We start from the raw sequence: 16,869 nt of genomic DNA, 5'->3' as shown, positions 1-16,869 counted from the left end.
CTAAGGGATGCCCAGAGAGCTGGTAAACCATTATTTCTGGGTGTGTCTGTGAGGGTTTTTCTGGAAGAGATTAACATTTCAATTGGTAGATTTTAAAGATCACCTTCACCAATACGGGTGGGTATCATTCAATCCACTGAGGGCAGAATAGAACCAAAAGGCAGAGGAAGGGCAAATTTGCTCTCTCTACTTGACCTACGACATCCATCTTCTCCTGCCCTTGGACAACTGTGTTCCTGATTTGCAGGCCTTTGGACTCAGACTGATTCTAACACCATTGGCCCCCTATTCTCAGGCCTTTGAGTTTGGACTGAATCTACTCCACCAGCTTCCCTGGGCCTCCAGCTGGCAGACAGCAGATTATGGGACTTCTCAGCCTCCATAATCACATGAGCCAATGCCTCATAAGAAATCTCTCTATATCTATATATAGCCTATTGGTTCTGTTTCTCTAGAGAACCTTGACTAATACAGTTCTTAAAGTATAACTCCTAACACTGAGTGAGTAATGTCTTCACAAAACAACAAATAACAGAAAACCCTCAAAGCTACACCAGTGCATTTTTATATATAATCAAATCATATATTGGAATTAGTGCATTTGTAGTATATCTTTACAAATGGAATAGCGCTAATTTCAGCCAAAAGCATATTTTAATAGAAATTAAATAGGAAATAATCAGTAACTAGTAAATATTGAGAATGTAAATTCATATCCCCATATAAATATGAATTGCCAGGCCACCCACATACCAGCAGTGGAATCCAAGAATTCTCAAGTCGTGCATTTGTTGCCTCCAGCCTCAAATTCATGACATTAGTTTTCTAATTAAGCATGCTTGTCTCACTGTATTCAGTGTTGCCACAATCTGATTCGGCACTAAACTAGTTCAAGTTGTTTCATGTTTTCAGCCTTTTGATTCATTGATATGCATTATACAAAGCACTGTTTTTCTTCCCCGCACAACCAGATAGGAAATCCTTCATTTGTATTCCATACGGTTTGGGGCCCAATCTGGATCTTCTGTCAACATTCCATGATGATGTGTTCAGAAGACTCATTCTCCAGAATGCAGAGATATTTTTAGACTTGACTGGCAAAAAGGGCCAACGCTACTTCACCAGTGTTGTAACAATTGCTTGCGGTATTTACAAATGAGTCATCTCTTCAGCAGGCCACCATCGCAGAAGCTGATTGCTCATTGTATTCACACAGCCGTGCTGATAAATAGCCACACACAGAGAAAGATTAACACAAACTTTACTCATGTGGCTTGCTCCACAGTATTTTGAGACTCTAAACTTGAATTGTTAGCCTACTTTTTGTGTGACCCCTCCCCCAAAAAACTGGTTTATCATTTGTCTTAAAAGAAGCAGATTCTTTCTTTTTTTTTTTTTTTGAGGAAGAATAGCCCTGAGCTAACTACTGTCAGTCCTCCTCTTTTTGCTGAGGAAGCCTGGCCCTGAGCTAACATCCGTGGTCATCTTCCTCTACTTTATATGTGGGATGCCTACCACAGCATGGTGTGCCAAGCAGTGCCACGTCCGCACCTGGGATCTGAACCGGCGAATCCCAGGCTGCGGAGAAGCAGAACGAGCAAACTTAACCACTGCGCCACTGGGCCGGCCCCAGAAGAAGTAGATTTTACATAAGATGGTAACATGAGAAAAAGTACTTACATCACCTCTCTTCATTCCCTACCAGGATTTATGTGAGTTCTCTATGCTGGGAAAGAAAACTGAGGGTTTAGGAAGGAGTTGGGAAATACTCTATGCTATAACTTAAGTCTTCTAAATCGTGGATAATAAATTCTGTAACTTGGAAGGTAAGTGTATGGGGAGGGAATGGAGGAGGGTGACAGTGAGCCCTCAGAAAGCCCAACACATATGTTCCTTTCATTTGGGCATATGGAAGTTGACTATCATGGGGACTGCTACATCAAACACAGAGCTAGAACTTTCCATCTACCGCTTCTCCTACTGTGTCCTCTTTCTCCTCTCATTTCCAGCTCCGTAACTCTCCACTAGGGCCCTTAGATGATTTAGAAGAATGTTTCCTCTTCTTTATTAGACAATTTTCTCTGATTTTTTTGAAGAATCAAACTGTCTTTGGTCTTTCTTTTGTACTGATACCAGAGAAGTCTAAGAAACAATGATAGCGAAAAAACATAACCTCTGGTTCTGAATAAGAAATAAGAGAACAGCATTTTTACAAAAAAAAAAAAAGGAGACATTGTGAGTGTTTGAAATGTCAAGATTAGTATAGCCTGCATTATGGTAAGGTGAATATAATATTTGACATAGCACAAAATGAAACAGGTAAGCGGAGGATAGACTTGATAAACACTCCTAGAAAAGACAGAAAAAGCTTAAAAAGGTAGAATTCATTGGAAAAGAGATAATATATAAGGGCCAGTTTTATATTTTAAAACAGAATATTTGATGTCTCAGAAGAGAGAATCAAATAAATGAAACAATTTAAGACATGATAGGTTAAAGCTTTCCTTATCAAAAAAAAAAAGGAAAGAAAAGAAAAGAGAAACCATGTCTGAAACCAGCGCATAACGTTAGAAGTAAATTTTATTAAAAAAGATCCATGATTGGGGCTGGCCCTGTGGCCGAGTGGTTAAGTTCGCACGCTCCACTGCAGGCGGCCCAGTGTTTCGTTGGTTCGAATCCTGGGAGCGGACATGGCACTGCTCATCAAACCACGCTGAGGCAGCGTCCCACATGCCACAACTAGAAGGACCCACAAGGAAGAATATACAACTATGTACTGAGGGGCTTTGGTGAGAAAAAGGAAAAAAACAAAATCTTTAAAAAAAAAAAGATCCATGATTACACACATATTTAACTTTCAGAAACAAAGAAATTACCTGATAATCCTTGAAGCATGCAAAGAAAAATGAACATACAAAGGTACCAAACAAAATATCTTACCTGGAAAAGAATAAAAGTCAAACAGATTGAAGACTTCTTTATGACAGGAAGAAAATAGAACAAACTCTAATATTTAGAAAGCTTAGGCTGGAATGGAAGCTGCAAAGTAGTTTATGTGTGAACAGACAAAAAGGTATTTTCAGATATGCAAGTATTCAGAAAAGTAATCATGATTTTTTTTCTGAATAAAATATTTGATTCCTTGTATGTTGTTAGATTCCAGAAAGATGCATCAAAATTGGAAAGTCAATATTGGGAAGTAACGACTGAAAAAGACCAGGCACAGAGTAAAGACGTATCAAATGCAGAAATAATCCATAGGGTTACAATCTTAGATAACTGATATTCTTTAAAATGTGGTGTGTGTTTGTGACTATGTGTGGTTGCCAGTGTGTGCACATGTGTATGCTAAATTGTTGGGGTTCTGTCCGGCAAAATGGCCCCCACTTCCTCTGCCTCTGTCTTTTCCTACCATAGTCTAGCCTAGGGTCCTCTGTCCTTCACTTTGTCTGTCAACTAGCTCCCATCAACTGGCTGTTTTTCATAAATTTGTTGAAGACTTTAGACCATTAATGTAACACCTTCTCATTCTCTTCACCACAAGATTTATTTTGTCTTGGGTTTGTTCACTTTTGTTCCAGAGAGATGGGATGTATGGGAAGCAATTCCATCCGTCAATTTGCCAGCTATTAAAAATAAACTGGGGTGCCTTCCTTACACCCTAAAGCACATCCCTGTCTTTATATGTCTGAATTTGGAGTTAATTGCAGCAAATTAAACCTATATATATGTTTGAGGGATTGAGGTTTTTAATAGAAATCTGAACTTTTGTCATTGAACAATCCAGTTCACCTCTTTTTGTTTTTCCAATTTATCAATTTTATAATTAAGAATGCATTTATTTCAGCATATTTACGGTGATTGCTAGAATTTTTTTCTTTAGTTATGCATGCCACATTGACAGAAATCATGCTTTAGAATATTTTAGTAATGCTTAACCAATATTTGAAATTAAGCTGTTTCTGTATTTAAAATGAGCGAAGGGTTGGTCTTTTTACATATTTTTCAAGCTCAACGAAATGGAGGATTTCATCTTTTGCGATTCTATCTATACCACATTTATTAACTATAACTCTTTTCCCTTTGCAAGTTTTATAAGCTCTGGATACTCCGATATCATATTTCCTGGGAAAGACTGCAGTCCTGGGGCCAGAACTTTCAGGATTGAGCCACAGTTCTACGATCTCTGGGCAGCTTAGGAATATTTCTTAGGTGCCCCTCTGCTACAGTTTCCTAATTTATAACGTAAAGAACCTAAAGGAAATGATTTGTTAGGTCCTTTTCTTGTGTACATTTTCCCAAAGTTTAAGGAAATAGTCTGGCAAGCATAACATAATTTTTTGAATAGCATTTTGCACAAATTTGTTACGGTTTAATCGGCATTGGACTGGTTTTATGAGTATCTGTGATCATATAAAGAAAATTCTGCAAGAAAAGCCATCTAGGGAAGCAACCTTAATTTAAAATGGAAACCATAGGGAGGAGACAATAAGACATTAACAATCATCTAAGAAATGGACTGCCCAGAAATAAAGACTGAATCCCAGCTTTGCCTCTGGAGTTGATTAACAAAGACAGCAGATATTACCAGGGGGAAGCAAATCTTATTATGTTTCATTTTCTTAATTATTTTGTTCTGTTTTAAAAAATTTATGTATGACTTCAGGACACCATAGAATTCAAAATTAAAAAGTTATATATATGAAAGTCATAATCTGAAGATATTTTAGCAGGATAATATCATGAACGTCTGCATCAATTTTTTAGGAGGGAAATAAATTTTCCCCTGCTCTTGTCTCCAAGAGGGCCGAGTTTCCATTCCCAGGACATACCACGGGGGACCTTTCTTCTCGAAGAATCCATATTTAAATGAAGTCTTCGTGTCTTCGTACCTGAATTCTGGGTCCTAGAATATGTGGTCTCCACGAGGCAAAAACTTCCATTTCAAATCTACTTGAAGGAGATGAGGCATTATTGTACCTTGAGGTACAATTGTTCCTTTTCTTCTAAGAAAACCATATTTGGGTCTTTTAGAGATAAAAAATTAAGTTTGAGAAGTCTGGCTTCCAGAGTCAAGCTACCTCTGTGGGACGTGGTCACATACTTATAAGTTATAAACAGAATATAAGGGAGCATAAGTGAGGCCCCAGCCCCTCCTCTGTGCAACTACCGGCTGCTCTGCACATACTCTAAAAAATTCACATACTCTCCTGATTGATGGCCTCTGCTTATGTATGTGCTCCCCGAAAGCTTGATAAATTAAAACTTTGTTCTATGAGTTTCTCTCCAGGAACAGGCAGATCACAGGCAGGAAGCACACCTACAAGGGATCCATCACAGCTGACAGAAGAATGGAACAACGTGACGCCTGGAGCCCGGCATGCCTGGAGCATAACAGCCCTGGACCCCTCCTTACTGCCCATTTTCCCTATATAACTCCCTCAAGATCCTGTAATCCTGGAAGATGGGCTTTTGAGACGCTAGTCACCCGTCTTCTGATTAGATGGCTAATCTAATTAAACTTCCCTCCTCAAACTCTAACTCAGATTGTGGTGAGCAGAGCCAGCCCGTGCTCGGTAGCAAGAATTGAATCCTATAGTGAGTGCTTCTTAAGGAAAGAAAATAATTTCCCACCTAATGAAAGTATGAAGATTTCTCCATGCCTAGAAAAAAGGAAGAAGTTTCTTGTTCTCATGAAGGTGTAGGAAGTTGAGGTCCAGGAAGTTGCTAAAATGATATAGGAAGCAGAAGGCCAGCAACTCAAGGTAAGAGGGACAGTTAATTTTATATGTCCGCTTGGCTGGGCCACAGGCGTTCAGAAATTTGGTGAAACATTATTCTGAATTGGTCTGTGAGGAGTTTTCTGGATGAGATTAACTTTTGAATTTGTAAACTGAGTAAATCAGATTATGCTCTCCAGTGCGGACAGGCCTCACCCACTCCGCTGAAGGCCTGAATAGACCACAGGCTGAGAAAGACTCAGTTAGCTCTTTCTGCTTGAAGGTCTTGAAGCTGGGACATTGGTTTCCTGCCATTAGACTCAGATTGGAACTTACACTGTCAGCTCTCCCAGTTCTTAGGCCTTACACTGCAGAGTGATGGACTTCCTGACTTCCATAATGGTGTGTGCCAATTCCTTATGTCTGCTTGTCATTCCTTCTAGTAAATCTCATATACATACATATAACTCCTATTGGTGCAGTTTCGCTGGAGAATCCTGACTAATACAGAACCCCTTGCACGGAGGTGCTACTTCTGGACCGCAGGTGACAAAATTCAGAAGAGATCCATTCTCCCACCTTTGTGCAAAGCTTACACCACCTTGGCATTCATGCTGGTGGTGGTCTTAGGGCGATTGAGAGACTCCCCCTGGCTTTCAAGCAGGCATTCCAACAGAGGACATTGGAGGGGGAACCAGGAAACTGAGAGCCCGAAGAAGTGCCCTGCTCAGAAGAATTTAAGTGGATTTGCTACTGAGAAACAAATTCAGGGGCTCAATGATAATTGGAGGTCATTTACAAGGCTTCTTGAATCTACGTGTAGTTTTAGTAGTTTTTTATAATTTAATGTAAAGGTAAATAAGACTTAAGTGTACCATCTTCAGACATAAAAGCTATGCAGAGTATTCTTGAGCTTGTGGTGCTGGCCGCATGGCTGAGTGGTTAAGTTTTCACTCTGCTTGGGCAGCCTAGGGTACACTGGTTCTGATATGGGGCACGGACCTACACACCGCTCTTCAAGCCACACTGTGGTGGCATCCCACATGGAAGAACTGGAATGATCTTCAACTAGCACATACAACTATGTGCTGGGGCTTTGGGGAGAAGGAAAAAAAAGAGGAAGATTGGTAACATATGTTAGCTCACGGCCAATCTTCTTAAAAAAAAAAACATACTCCTGAACTTGGGTGACTAATTGCTCATCCCACTTCACCCAAAATGAATGTGGCCTCCTGCCTTTCTCGTCAATGATGGAGTCATCCAAAATGCTGCCGGTGATCTTACTCACATTGTGAAAAGAGTTGAGCAGTTCCCACTTTTAGATAATTTTATTGAGTAGCCAAGTGAAGGTTGCAGAATACCTTTGGTTAATAAAATAAAAAGAAATAAAAAATGTCCTTTTACTTATTTGGGCACAGAGGCAAATATTTGAGAACATTATTTTTATCAAGATGTTTTCTTCACCCACTAAAAATGCTGCAAGTGAATCCAAAATGCTTCCTCATTAGGAATAAAGCAATTAAAAATAACTACAACTGCCTAACTGTGCCACTGTTTTTAGATGCCTAATTACAGAACCTCTTCAGGGCGATGGAAATGTCAGCTCATTAGAACACAGTTTTTATTACTGGAAGCAGACTACAACCAATATAAAAAGTGCCATCTTAAAGTTAGCCATTTTTCATGACAGGATGCATGACTAAATTATTATTTCCAAGTCCTTAAATATACATTGATACTAATTCTGGATGAGGTTTATTCCTTATGGGAAAAATGTGAAGGATAAGAAGAGAAAGTAAATCTAAGTTATGCCAAATTGTTTAATTAGGATGATTTCAAATTTATGCTTTAAGAAAAATTAACATATGCCTTCATTTTACAAAGACTATAAGTTGTCTTTTATCCTGATCGCTGTAATTTAAAGCTTTGCTGGTGCTGGGTTGTATCTCAATTAGGCAGCTGTTTTCTCTCACTGCAATTCTTTTAGTGTCTTTGACCATGGTGCTCAGTGGGTATGGGTAGTACTGGGCACGTGTATTCTGGAAGTGAAAATCTCACGCTGTTTTCCATCTGGGATATCCATGACACATACCTCTGAGTGATTCTATGAAGCCCCATCGGTGTGCCTGAAAGGCCAGGCAGGGGATGGATCCGACACTTGTTTCATCCTGACAGTTGCACTGAAAGGTAGTCAGTGCTGACGCCAACAAGTGCTTTCATCTTTTTCTTATCATAACTATGAATGTTTTATTCCAGTGAAGCGTGCACAGTCCTATCTCTCTGTGTTCAAACAGGTTGACAAAACAACTTTAGAATTTCTATGGAAATCATTTGTTGTCAAGTAATCTGGTCTCTAGCTCTCAACTTTTCAGAATAGCTGAGGGCCCTTCAGTGCCCCCTCCTCCAGGCTGGACCCTGGTTTTCTCCAGTGTAAAATCAGACTTGACTTACATGGTCTCCAATGTCCCTTGCAGTGTTGACATTTGATGACTCCATTTTAAGAATCCAGTCTCTCAGCTGTCAGAAGAATCACACCTTCCCTTTGTACTCAGGGAAGTGATTTGTACTGCTACCTTCCTCTTCCATTAGCTCCATTCGGAGGGCAGAGGTCTCCACTCCCTCCTAATCAAAAGGAGCTCTGCATGCCCTGTAGGGAAACAAGAGGATTTTACTTTCGTGGCATTAGTACAAGAGAATAACTATCTATTTCCTCGGGCCATCGGTAATAGCTAATAGAATGAGTGAGTCATATCAGTATTCTATCTCAAAGTGACTAACGAGGACTTCTAAAATATCAAATGGGATTTCTCCTGTTGTCCTAGAATTGATGCCATAGCCCGAAGCTGAGGATAAAATTACTCTGTACCAAACAGTCTAAGTTGAAAATGCCACGAGCAGGTGAGATTAGCCAATTTTCCTCAGTTAATTAAGAGGTTATAAACTCAGCTCCTTGCTCCTGCCTCCGCCCTCAAGCTAATATAAGAAGATGGCTGAGAATGTTATCTGCCTCTTAGAGAGTGCGGGTCCGTGGGTGAGAAGCTAAAGCCAAGAGAACCCAAAAAGATCACTTGCAAAGACTAAACGTACTTAGAAAAAGTGAGCTCAGCAATCCAGCTGATGCTTACTGAGCTTCAGAACCTGCTGGCCCCTGGCACCCAGCAAAGAGCAGAGGGTGCAGAAGCTGTTCCTGAGAACATCCTGGGAGTTTGGCCTCATGGTTTTTATAACTTGTTAGTTCTTCTCTCCTACCGTGGGGAAGAAAAGCACAGCGTATATTCAAACTAAAGAGCAGTGTCTACCTCTGATGTTGGGATTTCTGACCAAGGAAGGACTGCTGACGCCATCTGTGCCACAGTGCTGGCAGGGGACGTGGTTTGGGTAACAACTGGGGAAAAAGAATGGGTCATTCCCCCTGTGTCTGGGGCCCAAGGTGAGGGTCAACAAAATCTTCAGCTGTCCCTATGACCTCACAAAAAGAGCACGGGGCTTCCAGAGGGGGAGGGGCTGTGGGCAGCCATGAGCTAGGGAGAGGCCTGCCCACCTTGGTGGCATACGCCGGGGACATAGCCATGCGAAGGCCACCACGTAAGTGAGGGCTAAAGATGAGTAAGAACAGACCAAATCCGGGGGAGGCCTTCGCTGGCAAGTCAGAAGACCTGGGCTTGCCTAGCCCCTCTCCCTTCTTCCTGGGCCCCACCCTGGACCTCGAGCACAGAAAGGAGAAAGGGCGGAAGGGTCCTCAAGCCGGAGAGCAGAGCCTTTCCTATCTCAGGGAGCCCCGGCCGTGGGGGCAAGGGCAAACTTTGAACTGAGTGAGAATAAAGCTTTAAAAAGGTAAATAACCAAATCTTTAACATGAAAATAACCAAACAACTGCTGAAATGAGGCTGTTCTATTAATGCAAAACGACAGAAATTCTGGAATGGAACCAAGATATCACGACGCGTTCCCAGTGTAAAAGAAGGATCCATCAGAATATGGTTGGAGACAGTTATTTGAAAAAAATCAAATTTATACCCTCAAGAATTAGGACTCCTCCAAACTTCAAGAAGAGTCAGCCTTTCCCTCCACCCAGCGAGGGTGCTTTTGCAATGGAATTTGCTACTTAGGCTTTAAGTCAAAAAATATACCTGCAATTTCCCAGTTTCTGACAGCTTCCACTAAATTCTTTCTCTAAGTGGAAAGTTTCAGAGAGAAAGCAGAGAATGAATGAGACACGGATCAGTTACTGAGGCATAGCAAAATTCCTTTTTTTAATCTTAAATTCAGAGGTAAATAATTTCTCCTTTCAGTTTTCTAGATATCTACTTTCATTTCCAATTTTCCTGGCAACCAGGTGAATGTACTTGGTTTGTGACTATCCCGGAACACAGGGTCTCACATATCAGGCAGCTCTCCCATTGACTTACTGGATTACACCTGACGAATTTCAGGGCTGGGCTCTGTTTCATTCTCGTGCTATCATTACCCAGGCTGACATCTGTGTGCTCACAGCTCTGCTCACCACCACACTCAGACTCATGGTATTGTTTTTTTTTTTTTTTAAAGATTTTATTTTTTCCTTTTTCTCCCCAAAGTCCCCCGGTACATAGTTGTGTATTCTTCGTTGTGGGTTCTTCTAGTTGTGGCATGTGGGACGCTGCCTCAGCGTGGTCTGATGAGCAGTGCCATGTCCGCGCCCAGGATTCGAACTAACGAAACACTGGGCCGCCTGCAGCAGAGAGCGCGAACCCAACCACTCGGCCACGGGGCCAGCCCCAGACTCATGGTGTTTTTAAAGGACATCCTTTGGCCAAATATAGCATAACTTATCGGTCGCCATGAGGGACTAGGATTCAGGATGTAGAGAAGTGATACTATTGACTGCTTCTTCAATCAACACAATATCTCACTTACAACATTTAAATCTAAAGATTTTACGAGGAAAATCAGAAATAATAAAGTCACTATCTTAAATATAAACTAAGATCTGATACCCAGACAAGCTGCAAAACTGAATCCAGGTGAGAACAAAAATCCTTCAAACTGGATCATCTGTATTAATAAACTTATAATCATCAGATCTGAATGAAGAAATAGGTGATCTTGATAAATTATTTTAAGACAAAAACACTTCTATGCATCGTGGTTGTCAATACCTTGGCCAACTTAACTGAATTTTTTCCCATCTAAAATGTTAAAAATCTAAATCTCAGCTTTGCCTCTTTCTAGCTGTGTGAGCTTGAGCTAGTCTCATTTCCTTCTAAATTATCTTCTAATTATTTCCTGCAGAATATGGTGCATAGAAAATGCTCAATAAAATTAGTTGCAAATAGGGCTGGCCCAGTGGCACAGTGGTTAAGTTCACAAGTTCTGCTTCAGCTGCCCTTGGTTCGCTGGTTTGGGTCCCAGGTGCGGACCTACACACCTCTTGACAAGCCATGCTATGGCAGGCGTCCCACATAAAGAGTGGAGGAAGATGGGCATGGATGTTAGCTCAGGGCCAGTCTTCCTTAGCAAAAAAGAGGAGGATTGGTGACAGATGTTAGCTCAGGGCTAATCTTCCTCAAAAAAAAAAAAAAAATTAGCTGCAAATATTAGTATGGCCATCACCAATAAGATATGATTTTAATAGATACTGATATTTGCATGCACACAACCTGAGCATAGGTTTCTTTCATGCTGTGCTTGTGTATGTGCTTTATGGCTTCAATTAATCTTTGGAGAATATTAGAGGTAGATGGATACAAGTCCTTCTGTGGTTTTAAAGAGGAGGATTGAATTACTTACATTTTGCACAAACTCATGGCTCATTACAGTGCTTTCAGAAGAATTTTGTTGAAAATTCAGAGTGCTACATATAAAAAGGCCATTTGGAACAGAAGCACAGCTGATTGATTATGCTATAAACATTGGAAGCAAATATAGTAAACCAGTTGTTTTCTCTGTATTTCTGACCCTTGTATTCAGAGGCCATTGGCATCTGCACCCCTGGATTATTACTAATACACTTTTAAGTTCTATTTATATTAACCGAACAGATTATGAACCAACTGATTGGTTGAAGATTCATAAAACTGCATAGCAACTTCCAGAGGCACTATGTCTCTACTGTCAAGATAGAGGCTGTTGGCTCTAAAGACAGACCTAAAAATTCAGTGGCTTAAACAAAAGAGCCATTTACCTCTCTCAGCTCAGGTGGGGTGGCATGGTCACTCCCTAAGCATAGCTTTTGTGTCTGAACCCAAGGGGGCAGGTCCAATTCCCATCTCACACCCAGGAGGGGGAGGAAAGAATGAGAGGAGAACACATTCAGTTCTCCTGAGGGCAATTTCCCCATGCGGCACACATCAGTTCTCAGATATTCTAAAGACGAGAACTTAGACACATGTAGCCACAGGATGATCGTCTTTCACTGGGTGCTTAGTAGTGCTGGTGTTACACACAGAGATGGCAGCAATGTTGGCTTAAAACCTATGTCCAAATAAATCTGGAGCTACGGTTACATCCACAAAGAACTGAATGAAAGCAAAGGGCCTGGAAAGTTTCTGACTTTTCAAAAGAATTATATTGCCAACTATACCAGAAATTTGGTACATAAGGCCCAATAGTTCCACCTCTAAGATCATCTCGGGCCCCAAACCCACAAAGAAAAAGTGTGAAACACATATAATGCAGCAAAGGAGGTCACACTATATAATGTCCCACTCATATGTGACATGTGAAATAGCAGAAAAGGAAGATTTATCCAGATGGAAAGGCTAGGATTACAAAGCACAATGAATCCGAAAGTTCCTTTCAGAGAGCAGAACCAGGGTCTCCAAAAAGACCTTGACTGCACGTCCACGGCAGAAGGGCCCCCTGGTTCTGCTCTGTGTGTTACCAACCAATGACACCTCTTTCAAAGCCTTTTCTTTTCTAAAGGGGAAGGAGTTTTGTTTTATTTTTATTTACATTTTTGTTTGCTTCTCTGTTTTGGTGGTTATCCTGTTTTTTCCTCACCATAATATATCAGATGCAAAGCACTCATATTATTAATTTAGAAATCATTGGACCAGGAGGAGTCAAATCCAGACCTGATGGAGTGGGAAGCTGTGAGTGACTCAGATTTGACGATGGTGTGGCCTCTTGACCAGCTCTGAATGGTGTAACTCTGGAAAGTGATACTGAAGTAAGTGGATGCGTATCTTGCATAAGTTACTGTACTGGGGATCTCTTTATCATGGCAGTGTGGTGCGTGCCTAACTGATGCAGTCTCCATGTCTAAGCCAGGGTTCTGCAAACTATGGTTCCTGAGCTAACTCCAACCTGTCACTCATTTATGTAAAGTTTATTGGAACACAGCCACGCCCATTCATTTATGTACTGTCATGGCTGCCTTTGTGTTACATGTGAAGTTGAGTAGGCTTAACAGTGTTGGCCTGTTAAATCTAAAATATATACTGTCTGATGCTTTACAGAAAAAGTTTGCCAACCCCTGGTCTAAACTCTAAACAGTGTAAACTGATGGAGAATAGAATATAAATAAGATGGCTAAGAGGGCGATTTCGCTGAGTCATGAGGATCTCTCCCTCTCCTTTTCAAATGGTTTCTGGCAAAAAAAAAAAGTAAGAGAGCGAGAGGGAGAAAGGCAGAGAGAAAGCTCTGTGCTCTTCTTAGACTGCAGTAATGAGTTTGGTTAGTTTAACACTTTTAATCTCTTCCCTGCTTCTTTAATACTGCCCAGTGCCTAAATTTTCCCTCGGCTCTGGCCTTCTCTGCTGCCTCAGGAGAGAGAATCAGCTCAGAGTCCAGTCGTGTCTGAACAGACTCCAGCGTCTTCCAGGAGTGAGCAACGTTTGACAAATGCTAACACTCAGGGGAATGTTCCAGGTAAACGGAGATAACTTCCCTTACTCCAGGAGCCACCTCCTCTTTACTCTTTGTATAGTCCCTTTAATATCCAGTGTGGCCTGGGAAAACAGTCTTCAGCTGTCCAGCAACCTTCCAAAGAGCCATTGCTACACCTTGATCTGAGCCTCCTGAGGCCTGTTGAATCCAGTCTCTTTGGAGTAGTTTCACTTGAACCGTTGCTCATCTGGCTCTTGCCTTCATGGATGTGGCTGTATCTGTGCCATGTACCAGCACACACGCACCTTGAATCTTCACAACCAGTCTGACTCCTTTTATCTTTCCTGACCTCACTTCCATTCATCTTTATGATCATTTCAGTTACTTACCCATCACTTTAAGAAAATCCTTCCATGTTATAAAGCCAATTTAACAGTTACAGCATACGTTAAATTCAATAAGATATTCACTTCGTCTTTTCAAATTACTGTCACATGCCTAATATAACGGAGAAGATAGTCCAGAGAGTAAACTCTTCTACAGGCCGATTGAAAGCAGTAAAGTCTAACCCTCACCAGCACTGGGGAATAATTGCTGCTCGATGTTACCGGGAATGCTGGGAGCTGGGCGTCTTCTTTGCAGATAATCTAATGATATTTATGCTGGACTCTTCTAAAGAAATGGGTACATTATTTTAAAGTTCTTAACACTTAATTCAATCACTGATAAACTTGATGCTCTATTAAATTTTTATTGAAAGCTTTTTTTTTAACAAATAATACAACACCATCTACACTTTCTTCTGATCAAGCTGTATTTCTTCAGACAAGTTACTGAACTTATTTAATAGTAGCGGAAAGTTTCCACCAAATAGTGTATGTAAAAGAATATGTTAAGGTTAGTAAGCACAAAGGAAATTAATGGACAGCAACTGGATATAAATCAAGTTGTACTGAAACCAAATGTCAAATCCGTTTTTTTAATCAGGAGAAGGAAACAAATATTTTTGGTATTTTTCATGTGGATTTAGATTTGTTCTCTTTAGTTGTGTACTAATACATCCTATTATATACAAACTGATTTAAGAGGCACTTTGGACAATTTTTGCGTATGACATATTTTAACAAAAATATTTTAGGCTCAACTCCTTAAAGCATAATGCATTGCATTTGTGCAAGAATTTGCAGTTTATATATTAATATATCTTTAAATTTTTTTCTAGAAAGATTTTATGCCCAGAATGAATAAAAGCCAATGGCAAGCAGAAATTACAATCTAAAAACCTAAAAATAGCCCATTAACATTTTGACATTTGTGCTTTGAGACATTAGATTTTAATTTTCTATATTTCATAATAGACTATATGTAATTATGAATTCTGCTTTATAAATTTCCCTACATGATTGATATTTTGTATGAATTAAAACAGATATGCCATATTTTCTTTAACTTTAATTCCAATTTGGATTTTTTTAATATTATATAAAATGTTGAGATGAAATAATGAGTACATTTGCAGCATAAATATTTGCTTATGTTTCTTTTCATCAATTTTTTACTTGCTTGTATGTTAGTACGTATGGTTGTTGATATAACATCAGAAGAGAAATTATGACTCAAAGTAAAATTTTGATATAATACGGAAGTGGGATTTGATTAATATTAAACATTGATGAGATTCTTTACTTAGAGTTTAAGAATGTAATGTCCTAGCAAGGAACTGGGGCCCTGTAGTAATGTTTCTGGTATGATCCCTTAAAACATAGACACAATGATGGCAGTTTCAGAGACTTAGACTTGATCCTTGCTATAATAATGGCTCTTATTCGAAATGTAGAGGAAGTTCTTGCAAAAACACCCCCACTAAAGTTAAGGTCAAATTACTGTATCTTGCACTATCGACCATAAGAGGCATAGCAATATGTGGGCATCTATGGATTTTGAAAAGCATGTTCTGCACTTGGGAATATTGTTCCCATCAACTTATCAGGTGAATTGGAAGCTTGACAGTTTTGAGTGAGAATCTCATAAAGAGAGGCTTATCCAGTTAGGTTCCTGCTGTGGTGCAAGATCACATTCAATCTGACAAGTACTGTCCGTTTTTTTAATAAGGATTCTATTTGTAGTTTCTGGCAAAACCCAGTTGGAGAGTCACAACATAGACTTTTGAAGTTCTAGAAAAAGGCCAGGACTTCTTCAAGAGAAAACTACTCACTATTTGAAAACCACTTCCTGGAAAGCTACTGAGCACTACCTGAGACTGAAAGCCTGACCGTTAGGTATCAAGTGATGCTTTGACCAGAGCTACTCATCACAAAATTGGTATCATCAGATCCACCAAGTCATCGTTTTGGGCAGGAGCATCAGCAATCTACTGTACGTTGAAAATTGTGCTGTCAGAATCAGACCCAGGCACTTCAGAGGGCCCAGAAAATCACATGAACAATTGGTTCAGAGCTCCATGACCTCTGCTGCAACGATCCCCTTTTATAACTTAAACCTGTGGCCTCCTGGGGCGAAACTCAGGCCTGATTCACAGAGAGGAGATATGGCCTGATATAAGGATATACATGGGCTATTGGGTGGTGCAAATGCCTGGTTGGTCAAGATCTAGATGAGCAAAACTAAAAGAAAATAGAAAAGAGATTCTGGAATAGAGGCATGTAGATGGAACTAGTAGGGAGGATCCAATGCCAAAGGGCATTTGACAACATGGTGGAGAAATAACTTCTCCTGTGGATGCTAGCCAGACACTATGTCCAGCTACGTACACCATTGCCTGTGAAATGGCCTCAAGAATGAGGGGCCATGTTTGTAGAGATGGAGACCATACATGCAGCCAACAGCATGTGCTTTCTCTCATCAATACTGAGCTAACTACTGCTGTATTGAAAGTTCATGTGCAGTGAGCCCTTGCAGGGGATCTGCTAGCCCTTTGGGGACAAGTTGATTACCTTGGATCCCTTCCACGCTGGCATAGGCAGCAGTTTTCCTTGTTGGAACCGATGCCTCACTCCAAATATGAATTTTCTTCCCTACTCCAAGTGTTTCTGCAGTCACCACTATTTATGGGCTTAGAAAATAACTGATATACTGACACGGAATCCCACATGATTCAGCCTCAGAACAAAGGAGCCATTTTATAGTGAAGTATGTGTAATAATGGACACAGGTCTAAATGACCCACTCCTTCTACAACATATCAAAACACCAGGAAATATCTGGGCTAAGACTGACATTCAAGTAAGGCATTAACTTGGGGACTGCCCTGTGGATGCCACTGTCCAGGATGTTATATGTCCATTAAGGCCACATCCAATATATAGTGCTATGTGCTGTA

The 16,869-nt window shown here is 40.4% G+C and overlaps 2 long non-coding RNA genes across 2 annotated transcripts in view; one reads left to right on the top strand and one right to left on the bottom strand.

Moving 5' to 3' along the window:
- LOC139084871 (uncharacterized) overlaps positions 1 to 9,140 on the bottom strand; it is an 84,978-nt gene extending 75,838 nt beyond the window's left edge. The window contains exons 1-2 of the long non-coding RNA XR_011542727.1: positions 9,020 to 9,140; positions 8,172 to 8,367 (exon numbers count right to left, since the gene is read on the bottom strand). This is a non-coding gene — a long non-coding RNA (uncharacterized lncRNA). The remainder of the gene's footprint in view (positions 1 to 8,171; positions 8,368 to 9,019) is intronic.
- An 88-nt stretch (positions 9,141 to 9,228) lies between these two features.
- On the top strand, positions 9,229 to 16,171 carry LOC139084870 (uncharacterized). The gene is made up of 3 exons (XR_011542722.1): positions 9,229 to 9,554; positions 12,743 to 12,870; positions 13,426 to 16,171. It is a non-coding gene; the product is annotated as an uncharacterized lncRNA (long non-coding RNA).
- Positions 16,172 to 16,869: the final 698 nt, after the last annotated feature.

The sequence above is a fragment of the Equus przewalskii genome, chromosome 1 (assembly GCF_037783145.1).
Source record: "Equus przewalskii isolate Varuska chromosome 1, EquPr2, whole genome shotgun sequence".
Taxonomy (NCBI): Eukaryota; Metazoa; Chordata; class Mammalia; order Perissodactyla; family Equidae; genus Equus; species Equus przewalskii.
The sequence above is the reverse complement of the archived record's forward strand: the minus strand, read 5'-3'. Positions and strand labels throughout refer to the sequence as shown.